This window comes from Oncorhynchus gorbuscha, linkage group LG26, assembly GCF_021184085.1.
Source record: "Oncorhynchus gorbuscha isolate QuinsamMale2020 ecotype Even-year linkage group LG26, OgorEven_v1.0, whole genome shotgun sequence".
NCBI classification, from domain to species: Eukaryota; Metazoa; Chordata; class Actinopteri; order Salmoniformes; family Salmonidae; genus Oncorhynchus; species Oncorhynchus gorbuscha.
Window position 1 is genome coordinate 12718293 of NC_060198.1, and position 21362 is coordinate 12739654.

General features: G+C 49.9%; 1 pseudogene; it reads right to left on the bottom strand.

Annotated features, from left to right (window-relative positions):
• The window catches only part of LOC124016382, a 224518-nt pseudogene extending 203359 nt beyond the window's left edge, over nucleotides 1-21159 (bottom strand).
• Between the last annotated feature and the right edge of the window lie 203 nt (nucleotides 21160-21362).

The following is a 21362-nucleotide window of genomic DNA, read 5'->3' on the forward strand; positions in this document are numbered from 1 at the left end:
CAGGGCTGGTTGACTCAGTGTGTCTGTAACACGCAGGGCTGGTTGACTCAGTGTGTCTGTAACACGCAGGGCTGGTTGACTCAATGTGTCTGTAACACGCAGGGCTGGTTGACTCAGTGTGTCTGTAACACGCAGGGCTGGTTGACTCAATGTGTCTGTAACACGCAGGGCTGGTTGACTCAATGTGTCTGTAACACGCAGGGCTGGTTGACTCAGTGTGTCTGTAACACGCAGGGCTGGTTGACTCAATGTGTCTGTAACAAGCAGGGCTGGTTGACTCAGTGTGTCTGTAACACGCAGGGCTGGTTGACTCAATGTGTCTGTAACACGCAGGGCTGGTTGACTCAGTGTGTCTGTAACACGCAGGGCTGGTTGACTCAATGTGTCTGTAACACGCAGGGCTGGTTGACTCAGTGTGTCTGTAACACGCAGGGCTGGTTGACTCAATGTGTCTGTAACAAGCAGGGCTGGTTGACTCAGTGTGTCTGTAACACGCAGGGCTGATTGACTCAGTGTGTCTGTAACACGCACGGCTGGTTGACTCAGTGTGTCTGTGACACGCAGGGCTGGTTGACTCAGTGTGTCTGTAACAAGCAGGGCTGGTTGACTCAGTGTGTCTGTAACATGCAGGGCTGGTTGACTCAGTGTGTCTGTAACACGCAGGGCTGATTGACTCAGTGTGTCTGTGACACGCAGGGCTGGTTGACTCAGTGTGTCTGTAACACGCAGGGCTGGTTGACTCAGTGTGTCTGTAACACACAGGGCTGGTTGACACACAGGGATGGTTGACTCAGTCTGTCTGTAACACACAGGGCTGGTTGACACACAGGGATGGTTGACTCAGTCTGTCTGTAACACACAGGGCTGGTTGACTCAGTGTGTCGGTAACACACAGGGCTGGTTGACTCCGTGTGTCTGTCACACACAGGGCTGGTTGACTCAGTGTGTCTGTGACACACAGGGCTGGTTGACTCTGTGTGTCTGTCACACACAGGGCTGGTTGACTCTGTGTGTCTGTCACACACAGGGCTGGTTGACTCTGTGTGTCTGTCACACACAGGGCTGGTTGACTCAGTCTGTCTGTAACACACAGGGCTGGTTGACACACAGGGATGGTTGACTCAGTCTGTCTGTAACACGCAGGGCTGGTTGACTCCGTGTGTCTGTCACACACAGGGCTGGTTGACTCAGTGTGTCTGTAACACACAGGGCTGGTTGACACACAGGGATGGTTGACTCAGTGTGTCTGTGACACACAGGGCTGGTTGACTCAGTGTGTCTGTGACACACAGGGCTGGTTGACTCCGTGTGTCTGTCACACACAGGGCTGGTTGACTCCGTGTGTCTGTCACACACAGGGCTGGTTGACTCCGTGTGTCTGTAACACACAGGGCTGGTTGACACACAGGGATGGTTGACTCAGTCTGTCTGTAACACGCAGGGCTGGTTGACTCCGTGTGTCTGTAACACACAGGGCTGGTTGACACGCAGGGCTGGTTGACTCAGTCTGTCTGTGACACGCAGGGCTGGTTGACACGCAGGGCTGGTTGACTCAGTGTGTCTGTGACACGCAGGGCTGGTTGACTCAGTGTGTCTGTGACACGCAGGGCTGGTTGACTCAGTGTGTCTGTGACACGCAGGGCTGGTTGACTCAGTGTCTGTGACACACAGGGCTGGTTGACTCAGTGTGTCTGTGACACGCAGGGCTGGTTGACTCAGTGTGTCTGTGACACACAGGGCTGGTTGACTCAGTGTGTCTGTGACACACAGGGCTGGTTGACTCAGTGTGTCTGTAACACACAGGGCTGGTTGACACACAGGGATGGTTGACTCAGTGTGTCTGTGACACACAGGGCTGGTTGACTCAGTGTGTCTGTGACACACAGGGCTGGTTGACTCCGTGTGTCTGTCACACACAGGGCTGGTTGACTCCGTGTGTCTGTCACACACAGGGCTGGTTGACTCCGTGTGTCTGTCACACACAGGGCTGGTTGACACACAGGGATGGTTGACTCAGTCTGTCTGTAACACGCAGGGCTGGTTGACTCCGTGTGTCTGTCACACACAGGGCTGGTTGACTCCGTGTGTCTGTAACACACAGGGCTGGTTGACTCAGTCTGTCTGTAACACACAGGGCTGGTTGACTCCGTGTGTCTGTAACACACAGGGCTGGTTGACTCAGTCTGTCTGTAACACGCAGGGCTGGTTGACACACAGGGATGGTTGACTCAGTCTGTCTGTAACACACAGGGCTGGTTGACACAGTCTGTCTGTAACACGCAGGGCTGGTTGACACACAGGGATGGTTGACTCAGTGTGTCTGTGACACACAGGGCTGGTTGACTCAGTGACTGTCTGTGACACACAGGGCTGGTTGACTCAGTGTGTCTGTGACACACAGGGCTGGTTGACTCCGTGTGTCTGTCACACACAGGGCTGGTTGACTCCGTGTGTCTGTCACACACAGGGCTGGTTGACTCCGTGTGTCTGTCACACACAGGGCTGGTTGACACACAGGGATGGTTGACTCAGTGTGTCTGTGACACACAGGGGTGGTTGACTCAGTGTGTCTGTGACACACAGGGGTGGTTGACTCAGTGTGTCTGTGACACACAGGGCTGGTTGACTCCGTGTGTCTGTCACACACAGGGCTGGTTGACTCAGTCTGTCTGTAACACACAGGGCTGGTTGACACACAGGGATGGTTGACTCAGTCTGTCTGTAACACGCAGGGCTGGTTGACTCCGTGTGTCTGTCACACACAGGGCTGGTTGACTCAGTGTGTCTGTAACACACAGGGCTGGTTGACACACAGGGATGGTTGACTCAGTGTCTGTCTGTGACACACAGGGCTGGTTGACTCAGTGTGTCTGTGACACACAGGGCTGGTTGACTCCGTGTGTCTGTCACACAGGGGTGGTTGACACACAGGGCTGGTTGACTCCGTGTGTCTGTCACACACAGTGCTGGTTGACTCCGTGTGTCTGTCACACACAGTGCTGGTTGACACACAGGGATGGTTGACTCAGTCTGTCTGTAACACGCAGGGCTGGTTGACTCCGTGTGTCTGTAACACACAGGGCTGGTTGACACACAGGGCTGGTTGACTCAGTCTGTCTGTAACACACAGGGCTGGTTGACTCCGTGTGTCTGTGACACGCAGGGCTGGTTGACACGCAGGGCTGGTTGACTCAGTGTGTCTGTGACACACAGGACTGGTTGACTCAGTGTGTCTGTGACACACAGGGCTGGTTGACTCCGTGTGTCTGTCACACACAGGGCTGGTTGACTCCGTGTGTCTGTCACACACAGGGCTGGTTGACTCCGTGTGTCTGTAACACACAGGGCTGGTTGACACACAGGGATGGTTGACTCCGTGTGTCTGTCACACACAGGGCTGGTTGACTCCGTGTGTCTGTCACACACAGGGCTGGTTGACTCCGTGTGTCTGTCACACACAGGGCTGGTTGACTCCGTGTGTCTGTCACACACAGGGCTGGTTGACTCAGTGTGTCTGTGACACACAGGGCTGGTTGACTCCGTGTGTCTGTCACACACAGGGCTGGTTGACTCAGTCTGTCTGTCACACACAGGGCTGGTTGACTCCGTGTGTCTGTAACACACAGGGCTGGTTGACACACAGGGCTGGTTGACTCAGTCTGTCTGTAACACACAGGGCTGGTTGACTCCGTGTGTCTGTGACACGCAGGGCTGGTTGACACGCAGGGCTGGTTGACTCAGTGTGTCTGTGACACACAGGGCTGGTTGACTCAGTGTGTCTGTGACACACAGGGCTGGTTGACTCCGTGTGTCTGTCACACACAGGGCTGGTTGACTCCGTGTGTCTGTCACACACAGGGCTGGTTGACTCCGTGTGTCTGTAACACACAGGGCTGGTTGACACACAGGGATGGTTGACTCAGTCTGTCTGTAACACGCAGGGCTGGTTGACACGCAGGGCTGGTTGACTCAGTGTGTCTGTGACACGCAGGGCTGGTTGACTCAGTGTGTCTGTGACACGCAGGGCTGGTTGATTCAGTGTGTCTGTGACACGCAGGGCTGGTTGACTCAGTGTGTCTGTGACACACAGGGCTGGTTGACTCAGTGTGTCTGTGACACGCAGGGCTGGTTGACTCAGTGTGTCTGTGACACGCAGGGCTGGTTGACTCAGTGTGTCTGTGACACACAGGGCTGGTTGACTCAGTGTGTCTGTGACACACAGGGCTGGTTGACTCAGTGTGTCTGTCACACACAGGGCTGGTTGACTCAGTCTGTCTGTAACACACAGGGCTGGTTGACACACAGGGATGGTTGACTCAGTGTGTCTGTGACACACAGGGCTGGTTGACTCCGTGTGTCTGTCACACACAGGGCTGGTTGACTCCGTGTGTCTGTCACACACAGGGCTGGTTGACTCCGTGTGTCTGTCACACACAGGGCTGGTTGACACACAGGGATGGTTGACTCAGTCTGTCTGTAACACGCAGGGCTGGTTGACTCCGTGTGTCTGTCACACACAGGGCTGGTTGACTCCGTGTGTCTGTAACACACAGGGCTGGTTGACTCAGTCTGTCTGTAACACACAGGGCTGGTTGACTCCGTGTGTCTGTAACACACAGGGCTGGTTGACTCAGTCTGTCTGTAACACGCAGGGCTGGTTGACACACAGGGATGGTTGACTCAGTCTGTCTGTAACACACAGGGCTGGTTGACACAGTCTGTCTGTAACACGCAGGGCTGGTTGACACACAGGGATGGTTGACTCAGTCTGTCTGTAACACGCAGGGCTGGTTGACACGCAGGGCTGGTTGACTCAGTCTGTCTGTAACACACAGGGCTGGTTGACTCAGTCTGTCTGTAACACACAGGGCTGGTTGACTCCGTGTTACTGTCACACACAGGGCTGGTTGACTCAGTGTGTCTGTGACACACAGGGCTGGTTGACTCTGTGTGTCTGTCACACACAGGGCTGGTTGACTCTGTGTGTCTGTCACACACAGGGCTGGTTGACTCCGTGTGTCTGTCACACACAGGGCTGGTTGACTCCGTGTGTCTGTAACACACAGGGCTGGTTGACACACAGGGATGGTTGACTCAGTGTGTCTGTGACACACAGGGCTGGTTGACTCAGTGTGTCTGTGACACACAGGGCTGGTTGACTCAGTCTGTCTGTAACACACAGGGCTGGTTGACACACAGGGATGGTTGACTCAGTCTGTCTGTAACACGCAGGGCTGGTTGACTCCGTGTGTCTGTCACACACAGGGCTGGTTGACTCAGTGTGTCTGTAACACACAGGGCTGGTTGACACACAGGGATGGTTGACTCAGTGTGTCTGTGACACACAGGGCTGGTTGACTCAGTGTGTCTGTGACACACAGGGCTGGTTGACTCCGTGTGTCTGTCACACACAGGGCTGGTTGACTCCGTGTGTCTGTCACACACAGGACTGGTTGACTCCGTGTGTCTGTAACACACAGGGCTGGTTGACACACAGGGATGGTTGACTCAGTCTGTCTGTAACACGCAGGGCTGGTTGACTCCGTGTGTCTGTAACACACAGGGCTGGTTGACACACAGGGCTGGTTGACTCAGTCTGTCTGTAAAACACAGGGCTGGTTGACTCCGTGTGTCTGTCACACACAGGGCTGGTTGACTCAGTCTGTCTGTAACACACAGGGCTGGTTGACACACAGGGATGGTTGACTCAGTGTGTCTGTGACACACAGGGCTGGTTGACTCAGTGTGTCTGTGACACACAGGGCTGGTTGACTCCGTGTGTCTGTGACACACAGGGCTGGTTGACTCCGTGTGTCTGTCACACACAGGGCTGGTTGACTCCGTGTGTCTGTCACACACAGGGCTGGTTGACACACAGGGATGGTTGACTCAGTCTGTCTGTAACACGCAGGGCTGGTTGACTCCGTGTGTCTGTCACACACAGGGCTGGTTGACTCCGTGTGTCTGTAACACACAGGGCTGGTTGACTCAGTCTGTCTGTAACACACAGGGCTGGTTGACTCCGTGTGTCTGTAACACACAGGGCTGGTTGACTCAGTCTGTCTGTAACACGCAGGGCTGGTTGACACACAGGGATGGTTGACTCAGTCTGTCTGTAACACACAGGGCTGGTTGACACAGTCTGTCTGTAACACGCAGGGCTGGTTGACACACAGGGATGGTTGACTCAGTCTGTCTGTAACACGCAGGGCTGGTTGACACGCAGGGCTGGTTGACTCCGTCTGTCTGTAACACACAGGGCTGGTTGACTCCGTGTTACTGTCACACACAGGGCTGGTTGACTCAGTCTGTCTGTAACACACAGGGCTGGTTGACACAGTCTGTCTGTAACACACAGGGCTGGTTGACACAGTCTGTCTGTAACACACAGGGCTGGTTGACACACAGGGATGGTTGACTCAGTCTGTCTGTAACACACAGGGCTGGTTGACACAGTCTGTCTGTAACACGCAGGGCTGGTTGACACACAGGGATGGTTGACTCAGTCTGTCTGTAACACACAGGGCTGGTTGACTCAGTCTGTCTGTAACACACAGGGCTGGTTGACTCCGTGTGTCTGTCACACACAGGGCTGGTTGACTCAGTCTGTCTGTAACACACAGGGCTGGTTGACACAGTCTGTCTGTAACACACAGGGATGGTTGACTCAGTCTGTCTGTAACACACAGGGCTGGTTGACTCAGTCTGTCTGTAACACGCAGGGCTGGTTGACTCCGTGTGTCTGTCACACACAGGGCTGGTTGACACACAGGGATGGTTGACTCAGTCTGTCTGTAACACGCAGGGCTGGTTGACACGCAGGGATGGTTGACTCAGTCTGTCTGTAACACGCAGGGCTGGTTGACACACAGGGATGGTTGACTCAGTCTGTCTGTGACACGCAGGGCTGGTTGACTCCGTGTGTCTGTCACACACAGGGCTGGTTGACTCCGTGTGTCTGTCACACACAGGGCTGGTTGACTCAGTCTGTCTGTAACACACAGGGCTGGTTGACACACAGGGATGGTTGACTCAGTCTGTCTGTAACACGCAGGGCTGGTTGACACACAGGGATGGTTGACTCAGTCTGTCTGTGACACGCAGGGCTGGTTGACTCCGTGTGTCTGTCACACACAGGGCTGGTTGACTCCGTGTGTCTGTAACACGCAGGGCTGGTTGACTCAGTCTGTCTGTAACACACAGGGCTGGTTGACACGCAGGGCTGGTTGACTCAGTCTGTCTGTAACACACAGGGCTGGTTGACACACAGGGCTGGTTGACTCCGTGTGTCTGACATACAGGGCTGGTTGACACAGGGCTGGTTGACACACAGGGCTGGTTGACTCCGTGTGTCTGTAACACACAGGGCTGGTTGACTCAGTCTGTCTGTAACACGCAGGGCTGGTTGACACACAGGGATGGTTGACTCAGTCTGTCTGTAACACACAGGGCTGGTTGACACAGTCTGTCTGTAACACGCAGGGCTGGTTGACACACAGGGATGGTTGACTCAGTCTGTCTGTAACACGCAGGGCTGGTTGACACGCAGGGCTGGTTGACTCAGTCTGTCTGTAACACACAGGGCTGGTTGACTCCGTCTGTCTGTAACACACAGGGCTGGTTGACTCCGTGTTACTGTCACACACAGGGCTGGTTGACTCAGTCTGTCTGTAACACACAGGGCTGGTTGACACAGTCTGTCTGTAACACACAGGGATGGTTGACTCAGTCTGTCTGTAACACACAGGGCTGGTTGACACAGTCTGTCTGTAACACACAGGGCTGGTTGACACACAGGGATGGTTGACTCAGTCTGTCTGTAACACACAGGGCTGGTTGACACAGTCTGTCTGTAACACGCAGGGCTGGTTGACACACAGGGATGGTTGACTCAGTCTGTCTGTAACACACAGGGCTGGTTGACTCAGTCTGTCTGTAACACACAGGGCTGGTTGACTCCGTGTATCTGTCACACACAGGGCTGGTTGACTCAGTCTGTCTGTAACACACAGGGATGGTTGACTCAGTCTGTCTGTAACACACAGGGCTGGTTGACTCAGTCTGTCTGTAACACGCAGGGCTGGTTGACTCCGTGTGTCTGTCACACACAGGGCTGGTTGACACACAGGGATGGTTGACTCAGTCTGTCTGTAACACGCAGGGCTGGTTGACACGCAGGGATGGTTGACTCAGTCTGTCTGTAACACGCAGGGCTGGTTGACACACAGGGATGGTTGACTCAGTCTGTCTGTGACACGCAGGGCTGGTTGACTCCGTGTGTCTGTCACACACAGGGCTGGTTGACTCCGTGTCTGTCACACACAGGGCTGGTTGACTCAGTCTGTCTGTAACACACAGGGCTGGTTGACACACAGGGATGGTTGACTCAGTCTGTCTGTAACACGCAGGGCTGGTTGACACACAGGGATGGTTGACTCAGTCTGTCTGTGACACGCAGGGCTGGTTGACTCCGTGTGTCTGTCACACACAGGGCTGGTTGACTCCGTGTGTCTGTAACACGCAGGGCTGGTTGACTCAGTCTGTCTGTAACACACAGGGCTGGTTGACACGCAGGGCTGGTTGACTCAGTCTGTCTGTAACACACAGGGCTGGTTGACACACAGGGCTGGTTGACTCCGTGTGTCTGACATACAGGGCTGGTTGACACACAGGGCTGGTTGACACGCAGGGCTGGTTGACTCAGTCTGTCTGTAACACACAGGGCTGGTTGACTCCGTGTGTCTGTGACACACAGGGCTGGTTGACACACAGGGCTGGTTGACACGCAGGGCTGGTTGACACGCAGGGCTGGTTGACTCCATGTGTCTGTGACACACAGGGCTGGTTGACTCAGTGTGTCTGTGACACACAGGGCTGGTTGACTCCGTGTGTCTGTAACACGCAGGGCTGGTTGACACGCAGGGCTGGTTGACTCAGTCTGTCTGTAACACACAGGGCTGGTTGACACGCAGGGATGGTTGACTCAGTCTGTCTGTAACACGCAGGGCTGGTTGACACACAGGGATGGTTGACTCAGTCTGTCTGTGACACGCAGGGCTGGTTGACTCCGTGTGTCTGTCACACACAGGGCTGGTTGACTCCGTGTGTCTGTAACACGCAGGGCTGGTTGACTCAGTCTGTCTGTAACACACAGGGCTGGTTGACACGCAGGGCTGGTTGACTCAGTCTGTCTGTAACACACAGGGCTGGTTGACTCCGTGTGTCTGTGACACACAGGGCTGGTTGACACACAGGGCTGGTTGACACACAGGGCTGGTTGACACGCAGGGCTGGTTGACACGCAGGGCTGGTTGACACGCAGGGCTGGTTGACTCAGTCTGTCTGTAACACACAGGGCTGGTTGACTCCGTGTGTCTGTGACACACAGGGCTGGTTGACACACAGGGCTGGTTGACACGCAGGGCTGGTTGACTCCGTGTGTCTGTGACACACAGGGCTGGTTGACTCCGTGTGTCTGTGACACACAGGCCTGGAGAGAGAGCGGATTCCAGCAGAGCCAAGGCCCACAGTGAAGGCTGACATTCCATGGAAGCGAGAGGAGAAGAGGAGACCCGGTCGCTGTAACAAGGGAATAGGACTTCTACCAACACCCCCGCATGGAGAACATCTGACATCATTGCCGCTAGCTCTGGTAACAAAGCTCTCCTAAACACAAGTAATCCACCTGTCGTTTGAGTGGGTAAATGTCTGTGTACAACAATGGACGATCGACATCTATGAGGATATGCCCGAGGTTTCTCTATGTACTTATTGTGTGGCTTATTTTGGACACTTCCACCCTTACCTCTGGTGTCGAGAGAATAGTGCCTTGTTACCACTCTCCCTGAGGGGATTCAAGGTGACAGACTAATGCTAGTCACACTCTGTAATGGTGTTTTTGTAGAATGATTTGGAAGCTCCGATGTTTTGGATGAGCATTATGCTGTCACCTTGAGTCCCCTCAGGAAGAGCAGGCACTAGGCGTTATTCTCTCGACACCCGAGCTGAGGATGGAAGTGTACTCAGTCAAAATAAACTGTTGAGGTCCTTTGACAAAAATAACATTACAGAGACCACTGACACAAAGTGTGTGTGTGTGTGTGTGTCTTAGCTAGACCCGTGGTTCTGCAGGTGGTGCTCGCCGGCAGAATGAAAGGGCCACTTGTTTCCAGGGCAGACTTAGAGAGAGCAGATGGAACCAGCTCTCCATCTCTCTCTTCTCAGTCTTGTCCCACATTGCTGCTGTCGCCCCATTCATTTTCTGCCAATTCATCTGACACACACACACACACACAGAGACAGGGTTTTCACACGCACACACACAGAGACAGGGTTTTCAAACGCACACACACATAAACAAACGCCTGTGGTAAACTTCTAGGTTGGACCCTCGGCAGCTCTTAATGAGCTCAGTCCAGATGTCTCCCCAGGCAACAGTGCATGAGTGGTTAATTAATCAAGTGTGCTCACACACACACACACACACACACACACACACACACACACACACACACACAACACACCTCAACCCAACAACATCCTCTCTCAGAGTTAGAAGGGCTTTACATCAGATTATCCTCCCTTATGAGTTGTTCGTCCTCGGCTAAAGGACCTAAATCGCCTCTTGTTTTTTTTACTCAGGCAGTGGCAGGGACAGCTGCTCGCCAGAGAGGACCCATCTCTGACTTCACAGTTCACACCTCGTAGAGTAGGAGACGGGGGGATTAGACACAGCTCTTTCCCGTCCCGTCATTGGCCTGCGGCCTCAGTCGAGGTCATGTGACGCCTGCAGTCGGCCAATGTAATAATGAGATTTCTGTGGTGAGATATTAAGCGGCATCAGCAGCCATCAGAGACTCAGCCCCTCACAACAGCCTTCAGAGACTCAGCCCCTCACAACAGCCTTCAGAGACTCAGCCCCTCACAACAGCCTTCAGAGACTCAGCCCCTCACAACAGCCTTCAGAGACTCAGCCCCTCACAACAGCCTTCAGAGACTCAGCCCCTCACAACAGCCTTCAGAGACTCAGCCCCTCACAACAGCCTTCAGAGACTCAGCCCCTCACAACAGCCTTCAGAGACTCAGCCCCTCACAACAGCCTTCAGAGTCTCAGCCCTCACAACAGCCTTCAGAGACTCAGCCCCTCACAACAGCCTTCAGAGACTCAGCCCCCCTCACAACAGCCTTCAGAGACTCAGCCCCTCACAACAGCCTTCAGAGACTCAGCCCCTCACAACAGCCTTCAGAGACTCAGCCCCTCACAACAGCCTTCAGAGACTCAGCCCCTCACAACAGCCTTCAGAGACTCAGCCCCTCACAACAGCCTTCAGAGACTCAGCCCCTCACAACAGCCTTCAGAGACTCAGCCCCTCACAACAGCCTTCAGAGACTCAGCCCCTCACAACAGCCTTCAGAGACTCAGCCCCTCACAACAGCCTTCAGAGACTCAGCCCCTCACAACAGCCTTCAGAGACTCAGCCCCTCACAACAGCCTTCAGAGACTCAGCCCCTCACAACAGCCTTCAGAGACTCAGCCCCTCACAACAGCCTTCAGAGACTCAGCCCCTCACAACAGCCTTCAGAGACTCAGCCCCTCACAACAGCCTTCAGAGACTCAGCCCCTCACAACAGCCTTCAGAGACTCAGCCCCTCACAACAGCCTTCAGAGACTCAGCCCCTCACAACAGCCTTCAGAGACTCAGCCCCTCACAACAGCCTTCAGAGACTCAGCCCCTCACAACAGCCTTCAGAGACTCAGCCCCTCACAACAGCCTTCAGAGACTCAGCCCCTCACAACAGCCTTCAGAGACTCAGCCCTCACAACAGCCTTCAGAGACTCAGCCCCTCACAACAGCCTTCAGAGACTCAGCCCCTCACAACAGCCTTCAGAGACTCAGCCCCTCACAACAGCCTTCAGAGACTCAGCCCCTCACAACAGCCTTCAGAGACTCAGCCCCTCACAACAGCCTTCAGAGACTCAGCCCCTCACAACAGCCTTCAGAGACTCAGCCCCTCACAACAGCCTTCAGAGACTCAGCCCCTCACAACAGCCTTGAGAGACTCAGCCCCTCACAACAGCCTTCAGAGACTCAGCCCCTCACAACAGCCTTCAGAGACTCAGCCCCTCACAACAGCCTTCAGAGACTCAGCCCCTCACAACAGCCTTCAGAGACTCAGCCCCTCACAACAGCCTTCAGAGACTCAGCCCCTCACAACAGCCTTCAGAGACTCAGCCCCTCACAACAGCCTTCAGAGACTCAGCCCCTCACAACAGCCTTCAGAGACTCAGCCCCTCACAACAGCCTTCAGAGACTCAGCCCCTCACAACAGCCTTCAGAGACTCAGCCCCTCACAACAGCCTTCAGAGACTCAGCCCCTCACAACAGCCTTCAGAGACTCAGCCCCTCACAACAGCCTTCAGAGACTCAGCCCCTCACAACAGCCTTCAGAGACTCAGCCCCTCACAACAGCCTTCAGAGACTCAGCCCCTCACAACAGCCTTCAGAGACTCAGCCCCTCACAACAGCCTTCAGAGACTCAGCCCCTCACAACAGCCTTCAGAAGACTCTTACCAGACCCCCGATGTGTCGCCAGGGTTACTGTACATACAGCAAGTGTTGATGGAGTCAAACCAGTGCGAGTCTGCCTTCGATGCTGCTGTAGTGTGCATGCAGACCAATGCTCCCTTAGAAGCGATGCAGTATACTGCACTGCACTCATACGGGGATATGTCTCTTTTCTGTGCAGTGCCACAGGGTAATGGTGTATCTGTGTGACCTACTGTAACATCGCACCCATAGCTCCCTCTGACTAGACGACCCCCAATAGACAAACCCCCACAGCTCTACTTAGATAGGGCCAGCGACCCACAGGCACTCACACACACAAATAGTGTCTTTCCTCTACCTTCTGTCCGGATGGTGAAGGGGGAGTCCCCAAGCCTCTTGGCTGAGAACTGGCCCCCCAGGGAGGTCATTAGAAAACACAGGCTGAAGAAGCCGATCCCCACCACGAATATCCTGGATGGAGGGATGGGAGGGAAGAGAAGAGAGGAGGAGAGGAGAGAGAGAAGGCATGGACGAGAAGAGGAAGGAGAAGGAGCGACAGTGGGGGAGAATTGATGAAAGAGTGCGGGAGAGAGGAAAGTGAAAGATTTGTTGACGAGAGGAGAGAAGTAGGAAGAGAGAGGACGAAGGGAGGAAGAGGAGAAAGGAACCGTCAGAAAACAGATCAAGTACAGCAGCACAGTCAAGAACATGCATTAGGAAACACAGGCAATTAGACCGGCCCAGCCGAGGAAATTAAAGTCAAAATGTCAGGGGCTATTTTAGCTCCCGTCTCCATCCCCCTGCTCACTCGCACCCCATCCAGGCATCCTCAGGTTCCCCAATTAGGGACAAGCAGCTCCTTCCAAAATGCCTATAATTGATGTATTGTGTCACGCACACCAGAGATAAAGAGGAGGCTTCCTCCTTCATTCCCCACGGGGCTAAACGACTGCTGCTGGCTAATTCTAGAACGGTCTCTGACAGAGAGGAGAGGAGAGGAGAGGAGAGGAGAGGAGAGGAGTATACTTTACCCACGCTTCATTCTACCTTGACATCCTTGTATGTAGGGTACGCTACGGTAGATAAACAACCGTCTCTACCCAGCGCTACTGTTTACACAGCCAGATACAGTGTGCTTCTTTACCTACGTATTCTCAGAGTGTCACGACTCCGACCGAAGGACGCTTCCCTTCCCGTTCGGGTGGCGCTCGGGGGTCGTCGTCGCCGGCCTACTAGCTGCCACTGCATTAAAATAGCACTCCCCTGAACTCTCTGCTTCCTGCGCCTGTCTTCTCACCCAATACACTAAGATCGTTACACAGAGCAAGTGCATTGGACCGGTACACTATGTACAGTAGCAACTTATGCAATGCTAACCACATATGCCTTTGTTACTGTGCCAGCAGTGGAATGCTGGGACCCACAACAGATACAAATGACTGAATAATTCAAACTGTAGCTTGACTCTGAAGCCGAGCGAGTGGAGTTCGCTGGCATGCTGGATTCTGTGAAAGTTTTGACACTCCGTGAACAGTAAACAGCATTGTCATACGAGTTCAGATTTGACATACTGGGATAATTGCAAGTTATTGAACTATGCTGCCAAGAGTGATAAGGAACCGCCGGTTAGATAGAACAGTGACTGGCGTTAGCGATAGGGACGGTGCTCATAGTAGTCTCATAAGGACAGAGCACGGTGGTTCGGCAGGCAACCAAGGAGACTCTATATCCCAACAGCGAGACAATAAAATGGGGCTGTAGTCGTTACTGGTGGCAGTAGCGGGTGCTTCATTCATTTTACTGTAGGAGGTGAGTTGACAGCACGTTCACCAACATGGCTTGAGTTGCAGACGATAACCTCTGTAACGTGACATAAAACACGTTTTACAAACACGCATTTGTATGGATTGATTTTAGAGTTAGTCAGTTCCCCAATGCTGGAAGGGGGTGGGGGGGGGGTGAGCGAAACCCCTGATTTAGACAAAAGAGCATAATGACATGAAAGGAACCTGAGGTAGGGAAACCATAAAAATATCAGCCTATCTAGAAGTAACAGCATGGAGACATTCATTACTGCTATGGTTTTTTCCCCCCCCAGGAAACTGGAACATGTTTGAAATATTACGTCCATCTGCTCCAGCATATTGTGCAGTACGTCTGGATGATTCAATCTCTGTCTGGGGGAGCACAGAGCCCAATCCTGTAACGGATTTGAATCCTACAACATATTTTTATCTGGCGAGGGGGGTGGGGGGTGGAGGAAGGTTTGATTACAGCAGGGTGTATCTTGGATTATCGTCCAGTAGTCCTAACTGGGATTGGGATTATTTACCTGGGCTATGACCATCTGCTCACAATGCTAGTTGATGAAGTCAGAGGCCTGAGGGGTGCGTCCTAGTACTGTTGAATGGATTCCTTTTCCGTTCCCTTTCCTTTGGGCCACTGACCACAGGTAGGTGCAGTAGTTAACAGTGGAGGCTGCTGAGGCTGCCAGGAGCGGAGCAAATGGGACGGCAGCAGACACCCGGAAACCATGGAAACCATGTGTTTGACCTATCTGATACCAAATTCATTTTGTTCAGCTCAGTGAGTAAACTAAGGGAAAAAAGGGGACAAGGACAGACATGTGAGACTATGTGGACCCTGTCCAACTCAGAGGGAACAGGAGCTGATTAAGCAGGAAAAAGCAAAATGGGCTGAAGTCAACTTCTCTTTCTGATCCCTCATTTCTGACCTTCGGGCTTCTTCGGGCTCTATAATCCTGAACAAGGTCATACGGAGTGTGTGTGTGTGTGTGTGTGTGTGTGTGTGTGTGTGTGTGTGTGTGTGTGTGTGTGTGTGTGTGTGTGTGTGTGTGTGTGTGTGTGTGTGTGTGTGTGTGTGTGTGTGTGTGTGTGTGTGTGTGTGTGTGTGTGTGTATGCATTTACGTATGCTTTGCATGGGCGTGCGTACGTGTCCCTAATGCTTTCTGCACAGAGATGCGATGTTCTTTTCAATTATGCGTGCTTCGGGAGTGCATGCGCGCCAGAGCGCCGCGCCCCGGGTCCAGTCTCAGGGCGATCGTTTCCCCCTTTCCTCCCTTATCGTCTATCCCTATTTCAAAGCCCCTCCGTGAGGGTGATAGAGGACCTGAGAGCGATAGAGGGGTGATAATAAATGAGGATTAGACACAGGGCCTGTCTGACTCTCTAATTAAAACGCTTAAAGTAAATGCTTCTGTCGGGTAATTGGATCAGACCCACAGATCCGCTATCTCCTAATTGGCTTGTCCCACGTACCGGCGCTTATCAGATCTCGCTACCCATGTTGATTGAAGTGAACCCACTGCGGCTGGGTTGTTCGGTGCTCAGCGGAATGTTTTCTAATAATTCGGTAGGCTGTTTGTTTTCTGCAGTCTTCCGCTTTTACGCTCATTGATACTGAAGTTAATGGGACAATTAGGATTTGCCCTCTGTATAATGATTTCCTAATGACTTGTTTTCAATGTAGGCTAGTTCACACAGGCAGACCAATTCTGATATTTTTTCTCCACTAATTGGTCTTTTGAGGGTAGTTGACCTTTTCCCTGTTTTACATTCGCTCTTCTGCTCGGATTTTCCCTAGAAACAATGGCTCTACTGACTTTTGATATTACACTACTAACGTTTAGAGATCAAACCGTGTGAAGGTACGGCGTGGCTATTATTAAGCTTTAGCTCCCGCAGGCCTACGATATGAAGGCACTCCAACTGACTCCGACAGTTGAACTTGAGGTGAGGAAGACTACCAGAGTTAATCCTATAATCAAACAACATAATATCTCTATACAAAATATTCGGATCGAAAAATTGAAAAATGACCCTAAAGTTTTCATATTTCAAATGACCCTAAACGTTTTTGCATATCAAAACACAAGGAAACGTGTTTTTGTCATCTGTTATCCTCTACAGGATCGGTGTCCCGTCCTCGGGAAGATTGAGCTAACGTAGGCTAATGTGATTAGCATGAGGTTGTAAGAAACAAAAAAAAATCCCAGGACATAAACATATCTGATATGGGCAGAAAGCTTCAATTCTTGTTCATCTAACTGCATGGTCCAGTGTATAGTTGTTGTTACAGTGAAATAATACCATATCAGTTTGTTTGAGAAGAGTGCACAATTATGAACTTGAAAATGCATGAACAAACTAATTAGGCACATTTGGGCAGTCTTGATACAACATTTTGAATAGATATGCAACAGTACATTGGATCAGTCTAAAACTTTGCACATGCACTTCTGCCATCTAGTGCCCAAAGTCTAAATTGCGCCTGAGCTAGAATAAGTCATTATGGCCTTTTCTCTTGCATTTCAAAGATGATGTTACAACAAACAAAAAAACACATGTTTTTTTCTATGTATTATCTTTTACCAGATCTAATGTGTTATATTCTCCTACGTCAATTTAACATTTCCACAACCTTCAAAGTGTTTCCTTTCAAACGGTATCAATAATATGCATATCCTTGCTTCACGTCCTGAGTTACAGGCAGTTACATTTGGGTATGTCGTTTTAGGCATATTTTTTTATTAAAGGGCCCACTCCTTAATTAAGGCCCCCAAATGTGTCTCATTTGGCCAACAGCCCTCATTTATTGATGCTGCGCCAGGTTGGATCCGAATGCATATGGATGTCCATAAAAGGTCTCTAATGTCTGGTAAATTAAAATCTTCCGTCATGTTTTCCGGGGCCAAGATTTGAGAATATTCACATGAACATCTGATGCCAATTGGATGGACACGTAGCTATAGACACCCTAAAGACTCTGTCAAGTGCGCTAGTCCACCAGCAGCCCCAAACATCTAAAGAATAAGCTTCCAGCCAAACAAGCTTGCAAGAATTGTACTTAATTAACCCCCCTCATACTCATCTGGAGGTCGAGCATTATTTTGTCTCTATCTATGTAATGTGTCTGTATCTGTGTAATTGTATATGTATCTGTGTAATTGTATATGTATCTGTGTAATTGTATATGTATCTGTGTAATTGTATATGTATCTGTGTAATTGTCTATGTATCTGTGTAATTGTATATGTATCTGTGTAATTGTATATGTATCTGTGTAATTGTATATGTATCTGTGTAATTGTCTATGTATCTGTGTAATTGTCTATGTATCTGTGTAATTGTCTATGTATCTGTGTAATTGTCTATGTATCTGTGTAATTGTCTATGTATCTGTGTAATTGTCTATGTATTTATGTTTTAAAAAATGACCTTGCGATCCCAAAATCTTTGTGTATTACTTTCTTTTTTAAAATGACAAATAAAATAAATCAATCCAAATGGTGCAATGGCCAATTGTTGAATGGAAAGAGAAATGTGCTACAAAACAATAATAAGTTGAATGACATTCGGAGATTGTCAAGCCAAGCCTTCTACACTGGGTAAAGCCTACAAGGTAGGGAGGGATGTCTTTTCTGCTTGTTGATGTTGACATAGTTTATTTAGTGTGGTGTTGAAGTGATATTGAAGTGCCGAAGTCAGGATACACTTTGTTTATTGGTTGTGTGGTGCATTGGCACAAAAACCTGTTGGTGGAAAATGAGTTGCATATATTTGATATAATTATAAATGTTGAACATATGATTGCCCTCTAGCTGATCATTGTCTGCAGCCGGCTCTGACTGTAGTCTAATGAGACAGGCAGGGAGAGTGAGCTTGTCTGTGGTGGTCGGCAGACCCTCAACCTTCTGGCCAGTAGCCCTGCGTGGCATTGACTGTGCCACACAAAGCATGCCGAATTGGCAAAGTCGATATCCACGTTTATAAACACGGGGTCACTATATTTATTGTTATTTGTGGTCATAAACATACATTTTGAGTTCATTCTCAAAATGGGGGGGGGGGGGGGGGTTCATTTTACTTACAGTACAAGGGGAGGGTCATGTGAGGAGCATTTGTAACTTTGGTGAGGGGGCACATTTTTTTTGTGACACCTTTGGTTGGAACAGCCCCTCCCCCCCAGTAAATCTCGATCTGTCCCTAACATCAAATCTTTTCACATCAGATCTTTTTCAGAGCTGATCTGATTGGTCAAAAGACCAATTTAGTGTGGGGGAAAATAACAGAATTGGGCTGCCTTATCCAAATGCAGCCTGATTGAACCTCAAATCTGCCCCCTCTGAATTGAGGTCAATGCCTTTGAACCAGAGAAAATTATAGGGGCTTATAAAAAAATATATATTTTTTTTTACAGAATGTAGAATTTATATAAATGTTAACCCATTGGGGGACAGTGTGAGACAATGGAGAAAAGATTGACAGATTGACTTGTTCTTCCAATGGTTAACGTGTATAAAATCCCCATTCATATCTACAGGGCTTTCAGAAAGTATTCACACCCCTTGACTTGTTCCACATTTTGTTGTGTTACAGCCTGAATTCAACATGGATTAAATATACTTTTCACTCATCTACACACAATAGTCCATAATGACAAAGTGAAAACATCATTTTTGCAAATTAAATTCAGAAATGGCTGATTTCCATAAGTATTCACATCCCTCGGTCAATACTTTGTAGAAGCACCTTTGGCAGCGATTACAGCTGTGAGTCTTTCTGGGTAAGTCTCTAAAAGCTTTCCACACCTGGATTGTGCAACATTTGCCTATTATTCTTTTTTTTAAATTCTTCAAGCTCTGTTAAATTGGTTGTTGATCATTTCTAGATAACAGTTTTCAGGTTTTGCCATAGATTTTCAAGTAGATGTAAGTTTAAACTGTAACATTCACAGTCTTCTTTTTAACCAGTTCCGTATAGATTTAGCCTTGTGTTTTAGGTTATTGTCCTGCCGAAAGGTGAGTTCATCTCCCAGTGTCTGGTGGAAAGCAAACTGAACCAGGTTTTCCTCTAGGATTTGACCCGTGCTTAGCTCCGTTTCTTTTTTATCCTGAGAAACTCCCCGGTCCTTAACCACTACAAGCATACCCATAACATTATACAGCCACCACTATGCTTGGAAATATGGAGAGTGGTACTCATTAATGTGTAGTATTGGATTTGCCCCAAACACAACACTTTAGTTTTCAGGAAAATAAAGTTAATTGCTTTGCCAAATGTTTGCAGTGTTACTTCAGTGCCGTGTTGTAAACAGGATGCATTCTTTTCACTCTGTTAATTGGGTTAGTAATTGTGGAGTAGCTACAATGATGTTGATACATCCAAATGTTTTTCCTATCACAGCCATTCAACTCTGTAACTGTTTTAACGTCACCATTGGCCTCATAGTGAAATCCCTGAACGGTTTATTTCCTTTCTACGGCAACTGAGTTATGAAAGACGCTTGTATCTTTGTGGCGACTAGGTGTATCGAAAAACACTACTCAACTTTGACATTATGGGGTATTGGGTGTAGGCCCTGGTCAAAAGTAATCCAGTATATAGCGAATAGGGTGCCATGCTAATGAAGCTTGGGGGATAAGCAGCTCATCACCGCTTGTTAGCTCGCTGGGTTGATAATGCGCTTTACGTGTTTCCTGTTGACATACGGATCCAGCTGTGAACACGGGAATGTAATCTCTAACTTAAATCTCGTTCCTCTGTTAGAGGAGCGGAAGAGAACAACTGGTGTTGTCGGGAGATCCGTCACAGATTACCAAACACACTCACGCGTATGCAGGATGGTGGATGAAAACACCCATGCAGGCACACGTACTGCTGCCAGTTTATCCGTTTATTGCAATATAATGATGGTCAGGGATTAGGTGTAGCCTATAGACACGCTGGTCATTCAATACATTCATTATCGTCATTGATTAGGTCAAATGCCAAATAACCTGTACATTAAATAACAATTATAGGCTGTGCTTTTAAAAATAAATGTGCTATTCCATTCTATTCATTTGTAACACACGTGCCGGGTGTTTATAAATGAATACCAAAGCGGAAATATTAAGCCACACGTTCTTTGTCTCTTACCTGAACGGTTTGAACGTCACAAGCCATCTTCTAATCATTATTTTACCGTCGATGTTGCCTGTAATCATTTCCCAAAACACTCAACCAAACAAGCGACCCCCGACATCGTTAACCTCGCAACCTGGGACTCGACTGGGTGCTGAAACTGCTGCATGCCGCTTGCGTCTTAGGGCATCAACGTGCGACAGACCACTGATAATACTCCGAGAAAATAGTCAAACGTAAGACTGTATCCATGAGTTTTCGTTCAATTGAATCCACGAACATTCGCTTGAACCAGAGTTGTGACTTTTTGAAATTTGAGCGAAATCTGTTCTTATCCTAATATTTAGATTTCATTATGTCACTTTGCAAATGAGATAAATGATTTCCATTTAATCGTTGCAGGTTGTCCAGATAACTGGAACGATACAGTATTGTCCCGTTTGTCGCGTATCAGAGTAGCATTCCTCAAAGCAGATGTGGAAGAAAATATTGACCGAGTCAGTTGATTTCCAATGCAACTTGGTCTCAAAAATCCCTGTCCCCAATATGTACTGTGGACTCTCGGAGAACGAAGTCTGTTGGGTGCCTTTCTTCTCCGAAGAAAGCAACGAACTAATGCGCGTTAGAGCTTTTGTCCTCTCGTATGCTTGGGAGGCTCGACTCAATCTCCCTTTGCCATGAGTGTTTTTGGGTGTCTGGCGCGGGAGGGTTGAGAAATTGCAGTGCGTTTGTTAGTTAGGCTGCTACCTTGCGCACGCATTTCGTTATAGCGCCATCTACGGTTTTTGTTCAAGCCACATTTTGCCACCAGTGACATTTATATTAATTAAAGTTTTGCTGAAATAGATAATCCTTGGGCAAAAATAGACAACTTAGTTACCATGCCTT